Raw genomic sequence first — 16,654 nt, 5'->3', positions numbered from 1 at the left:
CCAGGACTACACTCAGTTCTGACACCTGAATGACAAATTATGAGTTCAGTGATACCTGTCCAGGTATTTTTATTTCCACAGATAAACTCAGATGGACCTGGCAGGACATTGACTAAATGAGTAAATGAGTAAATCAGTAATCAATGGAGAAGAATGAATAGAAACATGGCTTTTAACTTTGAATAAAACTTTGGCACTACAGAACTTCTGGATGAATCACTGTGGAATTTAATGTGGAATTTTTTTCACTTGAGCCTGGTTTGAGCATTCCAGACTCTTCTGCCTTTCTTGGACAAGAAGTCATTTCTCTATTTGTTCTGATATCTGTAAAAGTAGTTTTTTGGGAAGGGTTGTGAGGAAGTGATACAAAATCTAGTCCACTTCCATTTTCAAGAAAATTTCTCTCCCTTGCATTTTAATGTTTTCACATAAATCACAGTAAATTTTGGAAGTTCTTTATTAAACTGAATCTCTGCCTTACGCTTCTTTATGCAATTACAATGCAAAGGACAAAGACTGGGAGTTTCCTTTCTGTTTTTCTGCCAGCCCCAGATCAAGGAAACTTTCAATGACAGAAGGAGATGCCAAAATCAAAACTCCATAAAGAACATATTTCTTCATGAAGCTTTTAATTTATACTTGAACTCACAGCCTCAACATGGCACAGAGGCCAGAACCACACAGATTTGTCCCAGAAAGGATTGAAATTGGGATGATAAAATACAGTGATATGAAATTGTAAAAGCTAACATTTTGGAATACATTTAGCTTTATTTTTCTCTCCTGGATTTGAGCCAATCAAATACTATTCAAGATTAGAAGACTCCAGAGGTCGGAGGTGTATTAAAATCCATCTGCCAAGTCTGAGATGTCTTTTGCCTTCTGAAACATGGGACACCATCTTCTGAAGCTGAACTGATGGACTGGAGCACATGGATTTCTGTTTTCCCATACTATTATGAAAAAAAATAACTGCAGACATCTGTATGTCTGAAAAGATGTATGCGTATGGTCCTGGAAAATTTACATTATTCATTAATTTATGAACCTTAGAACCTGTCTGCGGGGCCCAAGCCCTAAAGAGGAAGATGGACAACTTTCCATAAAGCAGCAAAGGAAGTTAGTTTGCTTAATGACACTGCTGGCTGTTTAGTTATGCAAAGGAATTATCTTCTCCCCTTCACTGTTTGTAAAAATGAGCTTGCTACATTCAGATTTTAAGTGGCATATCCATAAATTTAAGTTTAATGCTGCTGTACAGAGGCTTTCCCAGAAAATTCAAAAGCCTATTGCCTTGAAGTCATAGACATTGTCATTCTGACTAGACAAATTTTATGTTCTGTGTGTAATAGCAGAGATGGATGATATGAGCTGTGCTGAGAGTGCTCTCAAGCTTTGGGAAGATCTGTGTGGATATCTGATTCTGGCTTTTAAATTCTTCCCACCTTCATACACTGCTACCAGACATTTAAGAGAGCAATGTTACCTAACACCTCCTTCTTGCTCTGTTAGTACAGCATAGTTACTTCAACTTCAATAGAGTCAGAGTGGTTTATACTGCCTGGATGTTTTGCCCTGCTAAGGTGGAATTCAAAGTAATTATTTGAAAAACTGAGCTGAGCTCTTTTTATTTGTCTGAAGTTTCATCTCTATCTAATTTAGTTATCCATTAGTTCCACAAGGATAACAACACCTTTTAAAAGTCTGAATTACTCCACTCAGCTTGATCAAAATTTCTCTGCCAAACAGAGAAAAGTTGTTGCCCACCTCTTCAGAGTGGGCAGCATTGCATCAGTGAAATGACTCTCCCAGTTCTATTGGGACCCTTTGAAGTGAAGACATTGGGGACATTATTGGACTTGGAAAGGCATGGGAAAATGCGCATAGTAGTTAGCATCTGGAGGAGGAAAAGCTTATTAAAACATAAATATTTGTTTCAGGACCCTGTAGTTAATGTTCACCACAGTGCAGGGGGATTTACTTAGTCAACTTCCATCAAAAATATATTAAGGGAAGTTGTGTAGATAAATCCCTAAGCTTCTCTAGGAACAGCTCTTCTGTATTTATAACTCCTTTTGAATTTCAATGCCCCTGAAAGCTTAAGGAACCTCAGATTTTATTTTACTTCTCTGGTAGTTTCAGTAAGTTGTAATAACATCCTGGGAACATGACAAGTGTGACAAAGACTGTGCTCTTTATTGGACTGATCACATCACTTGCATATTAAGGGAGAAATTTCTGTTCCTCAAACTTCAGTATGTGCTGATGCAATATTTCTGTCAGCAGCTATCTGCAACCCCCTGAGAAAGGAAGAAACTGTGAAAAAGGGTTCTTGGGTAATTCATTCATAATGTTGAATTTTTCCAGTGTTGGTATGACTTATGAAATACAAATTGATCTGTCCAAAAGGATGAAGTAAACTGGGCAATGTCATTAGCTCTGGGACTGTCAAATGTTAGTGAGATTAATCGCTGGTTTCTCCAGATACTGTTCCCCAAATTCCTCTTGGGGTCATCTCACAGTATCTGGGACCATCCAGGAGGACTCTGGCAGTCACACTCCCGCACTGGAGCCTTTCACTGCTGGGATCAAAGCCTCTTTACATCAGACCCCACTTGGCTCCACACACTCATGCAAAGTCAGACCAGGCTTCCTCACCAGTTCCCTGAGTTTTCCATAGCAGAGTCTCAGATGTCTCATTCCAGAGAGCAATTTATTCACAGCACAGGAACACAAACAGCTCCAGCTGGTGTCTCCAAGGAGGGACCCCGATCACAAGCATCTCTAGGCTTTTATCCCCTCAGTCTAAGCTTGTGGAAGTCTCACCCTTCCTCCTCATTCATCAGATCCTTCTGTGTCTCTGAGTGTCTGGTCACCTGGCCAGAGCCACTGCTCCTGCATCCTTTGCTGTGAAAAGGGTCAGCAATTCATGGCCTCTTGCCTTGGGCTCCTGCCATGCCAAGCTCCATCTTCAGCTCACACTGCAGCTTATGTTCCTCAGCCCTAGCAGTGTTATTTCCTTCTGACTGATGACCTTTGAAGGTATAGAGTTATCTGTCAAATACATGGTTGCTCATAATAGCTGCTAGGTTAGGAATGGATTTTACCTTCCTATTGATTAAGGTCATGCTCTTCCTTTCCACAAGCTGAGGTGAAGAGACATGGTCTGTGGGCTGACAGCTTTACTCCTTTATTACTATACTACTATGCCAGAGATGAAAAAAAAAAAAAAAATTGTTCATGTTCTTTATTCTCTTCCATTCTCAAACTCTCAACTGAATTTTCATTGAATTCATGTAAAGAATTTCCCCCATTCTTCTCTGCTTTCTGGAACTGCTGTGTAAAAATATGTGGTCTGAGCTGTGCATAAAGATAATCCAGAAGCAGCAAATGGTCTCACTAACCTATTCATTTATGTATAGTATGAGTAGGTTAAAGATGGGTTTTAAAGAGAAGCTGTGCTTTAGACTCGTTTTAGTGTCTCTTCAATTTAAACCTTCCAGGGAGAGATTTCACCTGTTAAACCAAAATTGAATGACATTACATGACACTTTCACACTTTTCAGCTTGGTTTACCAGCATTCAAAGGCCCTTTCCCTCTGAAGGGCAGGAAATAGCATGTCACAGGAACAATCTCTTAGAAGCAAAGCAGCCTTTGTTTGTCAAAAAGGTGTCATACAGAGCACAAAGAGTAAAGGCAGTAAAGACTTATGTGATGATGACTCTTTCATCCAAACTGTAGTTTTTCTCTCAGACAGAGAACTATCTGCTTAAAAGCACATAATGCTCATAATCAGGCAAGTGCCTTTAAATTGCCTGGTCCCCCTCTAATCACATCTGCTTGACTTGACTGAATACCCTGTAACCTGAAAATTACATCTACACTGCTAAGTGTATATTCTCCTGGGAGTGAAACCTGGCTCCCAGGCCAGATGGTGTGAACAGGTTGTGGCTGCTTTGCTGTGAGCAGATTTCAGAGCACACTGACTGCATTCACCCTACACAATCCTTGGCCCTAGACCTCTTTTATGTCCCTTGTCTTGTCTCTGTGATTTTAAAATACTATTATATTTTTGTGTGCAATTCATTCATTTCAGTGTTCAAAAATAATGACAAATGCCCAACTGCTGAAATATTAGCAAACTTCCCTTAAAGACAAATCGTACTGTAATGGGAAGCTTTTGAGGTGTTAATTCCTTCCCTTTTCACTGATGCTAATTTATTTTTTCCCTTACTTGGCATTTGTCCAGAATTACCTGTGTTTTTTCCTAGACTTTTATTTTATCTCCCTCTCTAAGGCAGAGCGAATCTAGAAACAGAACAACATAGTAATTCAGGAATACAGGGTAAGTTTGATTTTGTGGACACTTTTGCATAATGCAGGACAAAAAGAGTTTCCTCAGGCTGAGTCTGGATGCATCTTAACCATGTTGCCATAGTAGTCTGCCTGTGCAAAAATGTATTTCCCCACCCAGGCTGTTGTGTAAAATGTAAAATGATTTACCCATTAGGAGTCCACTTGTTCAAGAATTTCTGTACCATTTTGTCTTTTCCAGGCAAAACTTACTGTTGAGGTTGCAATGTGTTCTCTTGAATCATTATCACTGACAAAGATACACAAGAAAGGGAGATCACAGTGTGAGCTCAGAGATTCCAAGTAGAGTTTGCATGGAGAGTTCTACAATATTTATAAAGTCAGTGTGTTTGATCTGAAAATCATGGGAAAAAGCAAACACAGAATTCTGTCACACCATGTTTTTTTCGAAACTAAGTCACAGTCCTTAGTGTAAAGTACCCTAAAGTATGTTAAAAATTCTTGTTATTAGTACTACAAAATGAGAAATGTAGTAAAATAGCAGAGTCTGCTCAAATCACCAGAGATCAAGAGCACACTGAATCTTCCTTTGTAAATAAAGAAGTAGTGTGGGATTTCTATTTGATTCTTGCAAAGAATTTTATTTCCTTGGCTGTGATGTAAACCAGGACTAACTCTCCTTTTATCACCAGTTGTGTCTAGCTATGTCTAAAAAAATATTATTATATTTTAATGCTATAGAAGATCTTAGAAAATGAATGGTTTTGGGAAAAATATCAAGAGCAAAAATCTCCTTGTACAAAATCCCAAGTAATAATTAAAATTAACAAAAAGACACCAAATTTTTCATGCCTGCTCCATCAGTGCAGAAGCTTTCAGGAAGTGGACAGCCCAAAGTGTATTTAAGTGTTGCTACTACTTGACCAGAGGAAGATAAGTGAGCTTTCAGAAAGTCTTGAATTTACTGACCTTCTCTTCCAATTTGAGCTAATTCATTAGCTTCATAAAAGCCTTTCACCACTCTCTCAATAATTATTTTTTTCCACATAGTTGAGTCCTAAATTAGTATTCAGCTCTCTGAAGAGAAGAGAGTGTTATAAACATTCTTTCTAATGGGTGGATCTGAAAATCACTTTTCCTGATGGCTGTGATAGAGCTGTGGGGAATTTTCTGTGATTCCTTTGGGTATTTTTTCTACAGGACCACTCCATGCCTTTATTTTGCCAAGTGTTCAATGAGGCAACATTAATATAGCACCAGAATAGATGACCAGTACTCTACCATAGCTACAGGTTTTCTTTTTGCTTTCAAAAGTATTAAATATGTGGAGTTTTTTCTTTCCCTGAAGGGAACTTAGTGATACCCTGGGGATCCCTGGCTTGCATTTATTCATAAAAATGGGATATATAATGACTAATATTTCCACATTTATGGGCTTCTAAACTTTCTTAAATGACCACTTGTACTGAAAGACAATTTCTATTTCACTTCTTTATCATTTGGCTGAGAGATGACATATTTCAGTTGGAGTAGGTGGAGTTCTGCATCTTTCTAATGATAAATTTTCACTCCAGTTGTTGGAAGCTGAACCACAGCTATCCTCTTGTTTGATACAAAGCCACCAGATATTATGGCTATGGTATCCAAACTATTTATTACAGAATGTCATTAAGGCTGTAAAGGTTCAGTGGAATTCATTTACTTTAGGTATACAAAAACTGATCTGAGCTCTATTGCCTGCAGAAGGTTTTTACTGCCTGAGACAGTGCCTGATAGAAGATGTGTGAGACAGATGCAAGAACAAGAGATGCTTTCCTTATCTGCATGCTGCTAGGCTGGGAAAGAGCATTAAGAAGCTGTTTGTTGCTGAAATAGGCAAGTTTTTAGGTACAAATGGAAGGCCTAAGCGAAGAATTCTACATTGGCCTATACTCCATGGATCTGTTCCAGCTTCAGCCTGGTCTGCTCTCTGGCTATTCCTTAGCCAATTTTAGACACCATTAGATGGCAATATCCTGGGATAGGTCTAAAACTCTGTCAAGGAGAAAAATAAGCTCATTTTTTTAAACTTCTATTCCTACCTTTACAAATTATGAATGTTTTCAACACTATTGTAAATCTGATTTATTCCAAAAGTGTGTATTTGAAGTGGTTACAGTATATCCAAAGTAATTCACAAATCCTGCTGTAAATTTCTGTCTCCTGCAGTTTAGAGCAGTATTGCCTCAAAATAGAGTAAAAACCTCAGGGTTTGACCTATGAATCATGAACTTTCCTTGTGTCTTCAAAAAATGGTTTCTTGGATATGCATCAGTGAAAAATATTTTTGTGACTATACCTGATTTTTGATCCTACTCTGAAATATTATTTGTATCTATAATTACTTGCATGGTTATAATTAATACAACATTGAATATTAATGTTGTGGCTTGAGTGAGAAGATGGATAGAACCACCATCCATAAACCTTCCTAGTGAAACAATTCCTAAATTGTGCTGTATTGACAGGAATTCGCACCCACATCACAAGACCAATATGGACACATTTAAAGATGTCAAATCTATTTCAGCCTTCACTGAAGGAGAGTGAAGGGAGCCATGACAAGGTTGAGGACTGCAATGGTAATAAAAAGTAACAAAAGTCACTGCTCCAGAAATGGTGGCACCCAGTGATAGTACAGCAATAGTGAGAGTGGGAAAGGGGTTCCTGACACTGGGTATGAATGCAGAGGTTAAGAAGTTGTTTGACAAATTGAATATGTGGGAGGAAGACAGGAGAAAATCAGCAGAAAACCAGAGAAATGGCTGTGAGTGTATCCCTGAGGAAAACCAGCAGGAAGAGATTTTAGGGAATGTAATGTACTGAAAAAGTAGATTTGGAGATTGTGAGTGAGAGACTTGTGTGCTGTCATTTGGTTTTGCCTATTCAGAAGACAAAGCTTTGTTGGTCCCTTGCAAAGAAACAAGATTACATCAAAAACTATAACTTGTTTTGTACCAGACTTTAAAAGGAAACATTCCCACAAGTTCCTATTTACTTACTGACTGCCTTGGTCAAAGTGTTAACAATATTTAAACCTTTGGAAAAAGTGCCAAAGTGACTTTGGGGAGACTCTTTTGATACTGCCCAGCAGCTTCCTCTGTTCATGTATGCTGGTAATTTTACTGCAATGAGTACTACCACTACAATTGCTCAGTTGCCAGCTTTTGATAAATGAGAGTTGGGAGCTCATGGGGATGTTTTAAAAGAGCAGGTCCTGCAGGTAACACTTTTCCATATTTCAAGCTTTTGTGGAACGTCTAAACTACTTGGCAATGTGCACAAAGGATTTGCAATAAGGCGTACCCTAAATCACTTCTTTTTACATCAATATCACTTTTAAGTAATCACATGCCTCTTATTTAATTGTGCAGTGATTCTCTAAAAAGAAAACTAGGCTATTTGATTTACTCCAGTGGCACTTAAACAATACTGACTGGGTCTTATTCCCACTACATAATATATGGACTAAGTGGGGCAAAGAAAAGAAGATATTTTTATTTTGTCTAATTATGAACTTTCTCTAACAATATGAGGAGGATCAAAAGGTCAACTTGAATGTGAATGTTACTGAGTGTGTAGAAAAGACATAAAAACAAGTGATAAAGACAAAACCTCATGACAATCTAATCAATACAGTTAACAGGGCATTCAGTGCACTCTTCAGGAAGCAGCAGGAGCTCAATCCAGCGGGTGATACAGAAACAGGTATCCAAGACCCAGCTCAAGCCATATTTGTTAGCCCTTTAGGGCTTACTCAAATAACCAAAAACACATCAAAGAGCTCTGGACACCTAGGCTGAGCCCCAGTTAAACTGCTGCAGGTTGTTTTGTGAGGAGGACTTTAATTTTGTTGTTCATCAATAAGTATTTCTTACAGTTGGAGCTATCCTGTATTGCTCTGCCTGGTCTTCAACTCTGAAAGATGACAGGTCTCCCACCACATCTACCAGCCCCATGCAGGTACCTCAGGCAGCCTAGCCATAACCTTATAGCTTCATACCTCTGTGCCTGGCCAGCTGAATTGAACATCAGTATTGATACCTTAATTTCCACTGCATGTCACCTCATGTTTCTCAGCTCCTGATCACACAGTGGCAGATGACATGCCCAGTGCCATCACTGACAATTGTCTATCATTGAATTCCTCCTTCCTGACATATGGTTTGCACAGGCTTGCTGGGAGTGAAGGAAGAGATGGTCAGGTCAAGGTACGCTGTGACACCCCTGAAGAAAAGCAAAGCAATCAATGGTATCAGATGAGGGGAGCTAATGACCAAAATGGGCTCTCATTTCTTCTACAAAAATAAAGTTATGACCTCTGTTTTACTGGGATGGCATTTAAACAATACTGATTGGGTTTTACTCCCAGCACACAAATTAAGCAGGGAAACATTCTTTTGAATGCATGATATATTTTTTATTTATTTTAAAAATCCTTTTAATCTTCAAAGCTTAAGTAAGCTTAGAGTGTTATCATGATGAAATGACATATGTTAAGGCATAGTTCACTCTTATAATTAACATTACTGTTGAAAATGTGGGGCATAATGATGTGGGGCCAAGGCCAGGTCTAGAGCTCCACTCCAGCTGTGGTGGAAGCTCCCACTGTCAGGAAAAGAAAGAGAATTTCACAGTAAGACTGCTGAGCTTCTATGGGCCTTCCTCATGACTGTGCTGCAAATTTTTTCTATATCATTTATTTAAAACAGGCCTGACAAAAGAAATAATACTTTAAAAGTGAAGCCAGTAAATAACAGATGCATTACTGGAAGAGCAACACTACAGAGAGTCAGTGTGCCATTTACTTCCTGCAGCCATTTAAAACAAAAGAAGCATAGTCCTAGAAAAAATAGGGGTAGAGAACATGACAGAAACCATTGCAATTAGTATCACATCAGTCTGATGGGCACAAAACACATGACTAGGAAGAAAATGTGACATTTCAAACCATACCAAGAAATCTGGCTGAAACGAAGATGACTTTCTGGAGAGATATTACTGATGTGGAGACGCGATTCTTTGAAGCTGATTTTTCCATTTGGCGTATTTATAGTTCAATCAAATATTCTTATTGATCTGAGAATGTGGTATTTTTGTTAGAAAAGGGATAATGAGTGTCTAGGTATCTAGTAAATCCTCCAGAGATCTGAGCTGCCTGGATGCTGATTAAGGCTGACACTCTTGGAACACTGACTGCATTGCTCTGCTTGGCTACCCACTGTGCCATGCCTTTAAAGATCAGGTGCAGACCAATTAGTTAATTTTAATTGTGCTTATATTAGTTTCAATTAGCCTATCAGATGTCAAAGAAGCTAAGAGAGCTTCTTACTCTCACTCTAAAAATCAGTAGAATTAAAGAATGTCTCAGGGAGAGTTTGTCTGTGTCTCAGTGTTTTGGAAAAGATGCAGAATATAAAGTCTTCCTGGTCATAGTCAGAACTGAAATGAGACTTTAATAGAATGAGATTTTAAAAGAAGCCAGTTTTCTTGACTCCTGGTTGATTTTTGTTTTTTGTTATTTTTTCATTGCATTGCAAATAAAATAATTGGAATTGTGTATGTGATTTAAGAATTAACATCTCAGAGTCACAGAAGAAACTAGGTTGGAAAAGACCTTTGAGATCACTGAGTCCAACCTAGAGCCTAGCACCACCTTGTCAATGAGACCCTGGCACTGAGTGCCACATCCAGTCTTCCCTTAAACACCTCCGATGGAACGATGACTCCACCACCTCCCTGGGCAGCCCATTCCAATACTCAATCACCCTTTCTGTGAAGAACTTCTTCCTAATGTCCAACCTAAACCTCCCCTGGTGCAGCTGGAGACTGTCTCCTCTTGTCCTGTCACTGTTGCCTGGGAGAAGAGACCAATACTCAGCTGGCTGCAACCTCCATTCAGGGAGCTGTAGAGAGTGACAGGGCTCCCCCTGAGCCTCTTTTTCTCCAGGCCAAACAACCCCAGATCCCTCAGCTGCCCCTCACAGGACTGTGGCTCCAGACTCTTCATCAGCCTTGTTGCTCTTCTCTGGACACACTCCAGCAGCTCAAGAGACTCTCTAATGTACAGAGCCACCCCTCCACCTCTCCTCCCTTGCTTGTCTCTTCTGCAGAGCACAAAGCCACCCAGTGCAGCACTCCATTCATGCCACTCATCCCTCTACGTCCTACAAGTCACAGCTTTCCTGCTGTACCATGGCTCCCAGCTCCTCTTGTTTGCTACCCATGCTGTGTTCATTGGTGTAACTTCACCACTCTATTTCTCTCTCACTCTCCCTAATACTCCCTAGCCTTTCCATTTCTTCCTTAAGCTCTTCCACTGGGCAGAGCAACCATTCACCTCCTCACACCACACACAGCCCTGCCCTTCAGTGCTCACACCAGGCTCAGACACTCCCTGCAGCCACTGACCTGGACAGCTGACCCCCTTCTTGGAGGGTTCTGTTTAGCCTAGCACACTCTTGCTGTGTGCAGCAGCAATGGCTTTTAACTGTTTGTAAAACACAGCTGCTTCAATTCAAGTTGCTGGGGGTGGGGGAACCTCACTCCAACAAAAAACCCCAATCAAAACACCACACACACCTGACACCAGCAGCAGCCAGGGGTGTGGCTGTGGCCTCCCTGGTGTGGAAGCTGCCCCCTTCGTGGTTTACCTGCTCATGTTGCTGCACTCATGGAGCTCATTAAATCTCCTGCCAGTGGTCCTGGTACTGCCCCTTGTTCACCTGATAAAAGTGAGTTTTGACACACTAGGGTGAGCCTGGAAATGATTTTTAGTGAAACTTTGTGTCCCTATGAATCTGGCTTAGACAAAGACATTCATCTTTGCAAGTCTAAAGGTCTCCATCAAAAGCCCCAACATGGTATTTCTGAAGATCTCCCCTCCCACAATGCTTTGAAACTGTGTTCAGTACTTTGCAAGACTGATGAAGTGAGATTTCCATGCATTTGGGCTGAAGTTCTTTGGCTTCTGAGCACTTGACTCTCCATGGGTCAGTTTATGCAGTGGCATGGATTCCACCAGAAAGTCAGCTGACAAAGTCTGCTTTTCTCTGTGGAAAGATAGGTAGGGATGAGACCAAGTTAACTTTTTTGCTGTGAAAAGACCTCCCTGGATCACATTCCATCTTCTTTAATGTCTTATTCCACTGGTTACTGACATATTTTGTCCTCTATTTTGCATATGCTGCTTATCACTGGAAATCCCACAGTGAATGACATTGCTGATATCTGGTGCATGGAGAAAATCACACACACCTGCTGAATTCCTTACCCCTGTAGGTGAGGGGTATCTAGTTATCATTCTGTCCTAACTCCATGGAATCCCATGAAGTTAAGCCAGCAAAACTGTCCATGATATTTAGCTCATTAACAGTGATCAAAGCAATGGAGCTTGCTTTGGGATACTAGGGTTATGTTTTGTAATAAAATTTTGCGGTTTTCTCTACCCAGACTCTGGAACATAAATCACAGCTTGAACTAAAAAGCAGTCTGTGACATTACAAATATACAGATATCCCTCTTCCTCTCTGAAAAAAAGAAATTGGGTAGCAGTTACAATTTTTTATTTACTTATATAATTTTTTTGCATATAAAGCCTCTTTTTATGCTGACAAAAATATTTTTCTCATTGATAACAGGGTAAATAAATTTTTAAAGGATAAAATTTTCTGCCTGGGAAGAGATTCTGTTGCAAAAAAGCAACTACATAGCGATACTTCATGAATTGTTGTGAAGACCAGACCCATAGTGTGAAATGATGCTCGGAGCCACTAGAGGATATTTTGCTGACTGGTTTGTACCTGAAGTTCACTCATAGGTAAGAGCTGTTTTAACTGTACCTTCAGATTACTATTGAAATTAATAAGCAGAAAGTCTTTTGCTTGAGTACTGATAAATCTCACTAATGATAATTTAATTTTCAGAAGATTTCTCTCTTGGAATTCAAGATAACTCAGGCCAAATCCATAAAAAACCCCAAGAAGCTGCAGTCCAGAAGTATCTCCAAGATCACAGCAACTGGAAAACACAAACTTCCACTCTGAACACCTTGAGGAAGGCTGGAGACAGTGTGGCCCCAGCCCCAGGCTACAGCACACTTTTACTCAGCATAGCCCAATCACAGGCAAATACATCTGTATCAAAATCCAGGACTGTTTTAGTTTGCATGTGTTTGTCAATAACCACAAGTGACAAAGAAAACACAAGTGGAATTGCTGATGTCACACCCCCTTCACAGAAAGCATAAGTGATAGAAAAGTAAGAGGATTGTGTTCCAGCTGCATCTCCTGAAAGTCCCATTGTTACGGATGTTCTTCTGAGCCAGAGATACTGCTGTGTAATTTGTTCTGTATCTGTAGCTGAAATAGGTTTATTTAAATTTTTCATTTATCCATATTTGTCTGTTTTAAAGCCTGTGCTAAACCCTTCATGCTTACAGAACTTCTCTGCCAGTAAGGTGGCTTTACTGAGTATGGGCAGTATTTCACTAAATGGAATTTGTGAGATTCTAAGGAGAGAAGTTTATATATATAAATGTTTCAGGATGATGATGATAATAAGGTGTGACATAAGACATGCTATGATACACTGGGAAAGAGTGAGGAACAAGTTTATGACTCCAGAAGGTATTGTTGGAGAGGGATCCAGTTCCCATATATCTTCTCATCTATGTGAGCAGAATTATGTGAGGATGGAGTGAAGCCAGTCTGAGCTCCTAGCAGCATGAATTGGCTCTGGATACCTTCCCTCAGAGCAAGGTCAAACATATTTAGAATTCAGCAGCTCACAGAGAGGCAAGCTGCCATTTGGGCCAAAATCCTGGGAAATGGGCCAAGGACCACAGCTTGGTCAGAAGAGGGCTGTGGGTTATCAGCAAACCAGACCACTGACAGCACCACGTCATCTGTATACCCTGGACATCCTGGATGGCTTCTGAGCTCTGCAGATCTTCTGGAGCAAAAAAAAAAAACTTTTTGGGGCTTGCTGCCTATTCTACAGAGCTAAAACAACCTGGGGAAAGAAAAAAAAAAGTAGGCAGAGAGAAGTGTGTGCTTTTCTGAGCCCTGCATGTAATACCTTTAGGGGTTTAATTTGGATGCCAGCTGTATGTTAGGATTTGAGCAGCTACAATTTTCAAAGAAACAAATTAAAGCTACAGCAAACTGGTCTGAGAGACTTGTTTTCCCTCAAACCTTACTGTTGCTTTATTTATTTAGTCTTCTCTCTCTTTCCACCTATCATTTTGTCAGGTTTAATAGGGCCTGAAAATAAGACATCAGAAAACACTAGTGGCAAATCTGATCTATGTGTGATTAGCCCTTGGCTACATTACCTGCAAATTGAAATATATAAACAACATATAGCTGTTACTTTGGTGTTCCGACCATAAATAGCTTCAGGTGCAGTAATGTAAAACAAAGCTGGAAACCACCATATGGTCACAGACACAGATAGCACTGTTTGAAAAATCCCTGCATTTTGTATTACCGTCCAATGGGAAAAAAGGGCTTGAAGCAACCTTTGGAATATCAATCTGAAGAGCAAATTATACGCATTTTACATAGCTTGAATAAAAAATGTTGTTCCTCTAAGCCATTTTTTACACACTAATTTTGCATTCATTTAGCTGTGTAACATTAGTACGAAAAGAAATCTTGAAGTCTAAGAGTCTATTGATAAACAGTTCAGCTAAAAAGGTAATTATTCTCAGAAGTTTTTTTTTTCTTTAAAATATACTATTTACTTAGAACAGCTCTTACATTGTTAGCACAAACATAATGAAATAATGGGCCATTTAGTGGGCTAATGTATTTTTCACTCGCTTTTTATCAACTTTATTTTTAAAAAAATCACTGCTGAGGGTGAAATAGTATAATAAGGTTAATGAGTAAAGAAATAACACAGAACTGCTTTTATCGTAGTTAGCATCTCTAAATCATGAAATGGGCGAAACAGATGCTTTGGAATGCAGCCGAGGAGTTGATCAGTAGAAGCTGATTATCTATTAATGAGAGGTTTTTAGTGGTGTACCCTGGTGTAAAAATCACTAGACTCCATTCAGGCAGTCATCAGTTGCAAATGCCATGTATATGAATCACTTGATTGATGTACAAAATTCAAAACAGATTTCCCCTGGTGCCCTATGGGTTGTCATGCACTGATGATCCCCTATCTGTTTATGTTAATGAAACAGGGTTTTTCAGTAAGTAAATACGTGTAGTATTTAATTAAACTCACTGCTGAGCTCTGTGTGAAAATGTAGCCCCATTGTTCAGAAGTATTTTTGGACTGCAATTCTTTGTTTTTACCCCAGCTTTCCTTCCCAGTTGCCTCAGTCCCCTGTCTAAAGAGCATCTGGGTTTGTCCCAATCCAAGATGTTATGAGCTCACAAGAAAAAGGTGCCTTTGACTTCAATAACAGCAGGAACAAACCCTCAGTTCCCATCAGCAGTGCCATGGTTGGCAGGATCACAAACGGGGTCTTCTGGAGAGTGGAGAGTGCTGGCATTCTGCAAACTGCTCTGCTGCTGACCCCCTCTGGGGTCTGTGCAGTGCTGGGGAACTGGTTTTTTCATGCAATTTGCTGCCACATTTAGGAGATAAAGATTTTCAAAGTATTTTGAGACTGAATGGTTAAAACAGTTTTATGAATATATATATATATATATGTGTATTTATATATATAAAATTCTATTAGAGAAGGAGTGAAGCTCCTGATTTCTACTTCAAGGCCCTACGTGAAGGCAGGAAAATGCAAAAGAACCATGAAAAGAATAAAAAAAAAAATCAGGCTTAATGTAGAAGCTTGTAAAAGTACCTCCAAAAGTAATATTTATATTATTATGTCATGTCAATTACTTTTGCTGGCTTTTTTTTTTTTTATTTATTTTTGTTCATTGTGATGATTATTTTCCCAAACAGAAATATAGCAGTTCCTGATATGCTCTGCAGCACTCACAGTGACTCCTGGCATGATTCGTGGCTTTTTTTATTGAAGAACTGGTTAATAGTTTACATTTATTAGTGGCTGCTTGCCCTTTACTGCGGCATGTGTTTGCAATTTAATGCTACCATGTATCAATAGTATTTACATGTTTGGTATTTTATTACACACCAGAAGTGCTCATGCATTTCATTTAGGCTATCCTATAACTTTCCTCGTTTGCTTGTGGGACTGCACAGGGACTGCACATAAGAAAGTCTCAGTGTATCAGCTCCCTTCTTCACATTTCCAGGAGTCCAAAAGCTGCAAAGGCCAGTCTAGTTCAGATTTCTCTTCTTACCTGGTAAGATATCAAGGGTCTTTCCTGGACTAAGAGGGTTAGGAATACTTTGCTGAACATGATCTTTTCTGTTATGGAATCATTAATCTTCTGAGAGAGCAATTTAAATGGAATAATGGATTCTGCTTTGACTGTTTTATCTTGTTTTTTTTCCTGAGGTTTGATACAGAGGGGGGCTCAGAATCCTATTGAATGAAGTTATTGTTATTGAAGTTATTTAATGAATATTGCTATATTCACTAAGAGCTGCTCTTTCTGCCATAGTCTCAGTAACACATAAATAAGTATTTCAGAAATCCTACTTGCTCACGTCTTTTTTTTTTTTAAATTATCAACAAAAAAGGTTTTCAGCATCGTTCCAGATCAGTGATACATAGCACATGACCAAGGGAAGCAGAAAAGCCACCTCCAGCCATGGCTGTGCCTACACTCTGTCAATATGTATGAGAATGATGGCTTTGTTCCTACAGACAGCAGACTTTTCCCCTAAATGAATACACATTACCAAGAGGTCCTTCTCTTGTGCTGCAGAAGTTCTGCTTTCACAGAACCAGAGGTAAACATCTCCAAAGGATTTATATACTCTTTCTGGAAGTAGAGTAAAAGCACCAAGTTTGAGATTAGCATCAGTTCCATTCACTTGTTGAGTCACTGCCTACCATCAGATTTGTGGGAACGTTGTAATCTGCTTAGAGATTGCTGGGCAGAGCTGGAGAAAATGTGTGGAATATTACTTGCAAAATAGTCTTCAAATTAAATTCCCTAAATTGCCTTTTGCTGTGTTTTTTTAATCACCTACTGGTCTTGTTTACAAACCTTCATGCAAATGGAATATCAAAACATGGTTATTTATGAAGAAAACAAATCATCCAAACCTACAAGTTCTTTAATATAAAATGGAATATTTTTTTTATTGAATATTGAATGTATTCTCTTTCCAGGCCCTGAGCTGTCATGAGACTGGCTTACATATCTTAAGGCTGTGGTGATATTTTGTTTGAAAGATCACAGAGTT

General features: G+C 39.3%; 2 long non-coding RNA genes across 3 annotated transcripts; one reads left to right on the top strand and one right to left on the bottom strand.

Moving 5' to 3' along the window:
* Nucleotides 1–4,935: 4,935 nt before the first annotated feature.
* Nucleotides 4,936–10,906, bottom strand: LOC111925220 (uncharacterized). Of its 2 annotated transcripts, XR_015283922.1 has the most exons (4): nucleotides 10,766–10,906; nucleotides 10,157–10,260; nucleotides 9,311–9,433; nucleotides 4,936–8,581 (listed from the first exon to the last, which is right to left on the bottom strand). It is a non-coding gene; the product is annotated as an uncharacterized LOC111925220 (long non-coding RNA). The 2 variants fall into 2 exon arrangements; XR_002862119.2 differs by lacking the exon at nucleotides 10,157–10,260 and having other exon boundaries at nucleotides 10,766–10,881.
* Nucleotides 10,389–14,617, top strand: LOC147655303 (uncharacterized). Its single transcript, XR_015283923.1, has 3 exons — nucleotides 10,389–11,088; nucleotides 11,995–12,173; nucleotides 12,280–14,617. It is a non-coding gene; the product is annotated as an uncharacterized LOC147655303 (long non-coding RNA).
* Nucleotides 14,618–16,654: the final 2,037 nt, after the last annotated feature.

Source organism: Cyanistes caeruleus, chromosome 1, assembly GCF_971803275.1.
Source record: "Cyanistes caeruleus chromosome 1, bCyaCae1.hap1.1, whole genome shotgun sequence".
Classification (NCBI taxonomy): domain Eukaryota; kingdom Metazoa; phylum Chordata; class Aves; order Passeriformes; family Paridae; genus Cyanistes; species Cyanistes caeruleus.
Note: the sequence above shows the minus strand (reverse complement) of the source record. Positions and strands in the feature narration are given on the sequence as shown.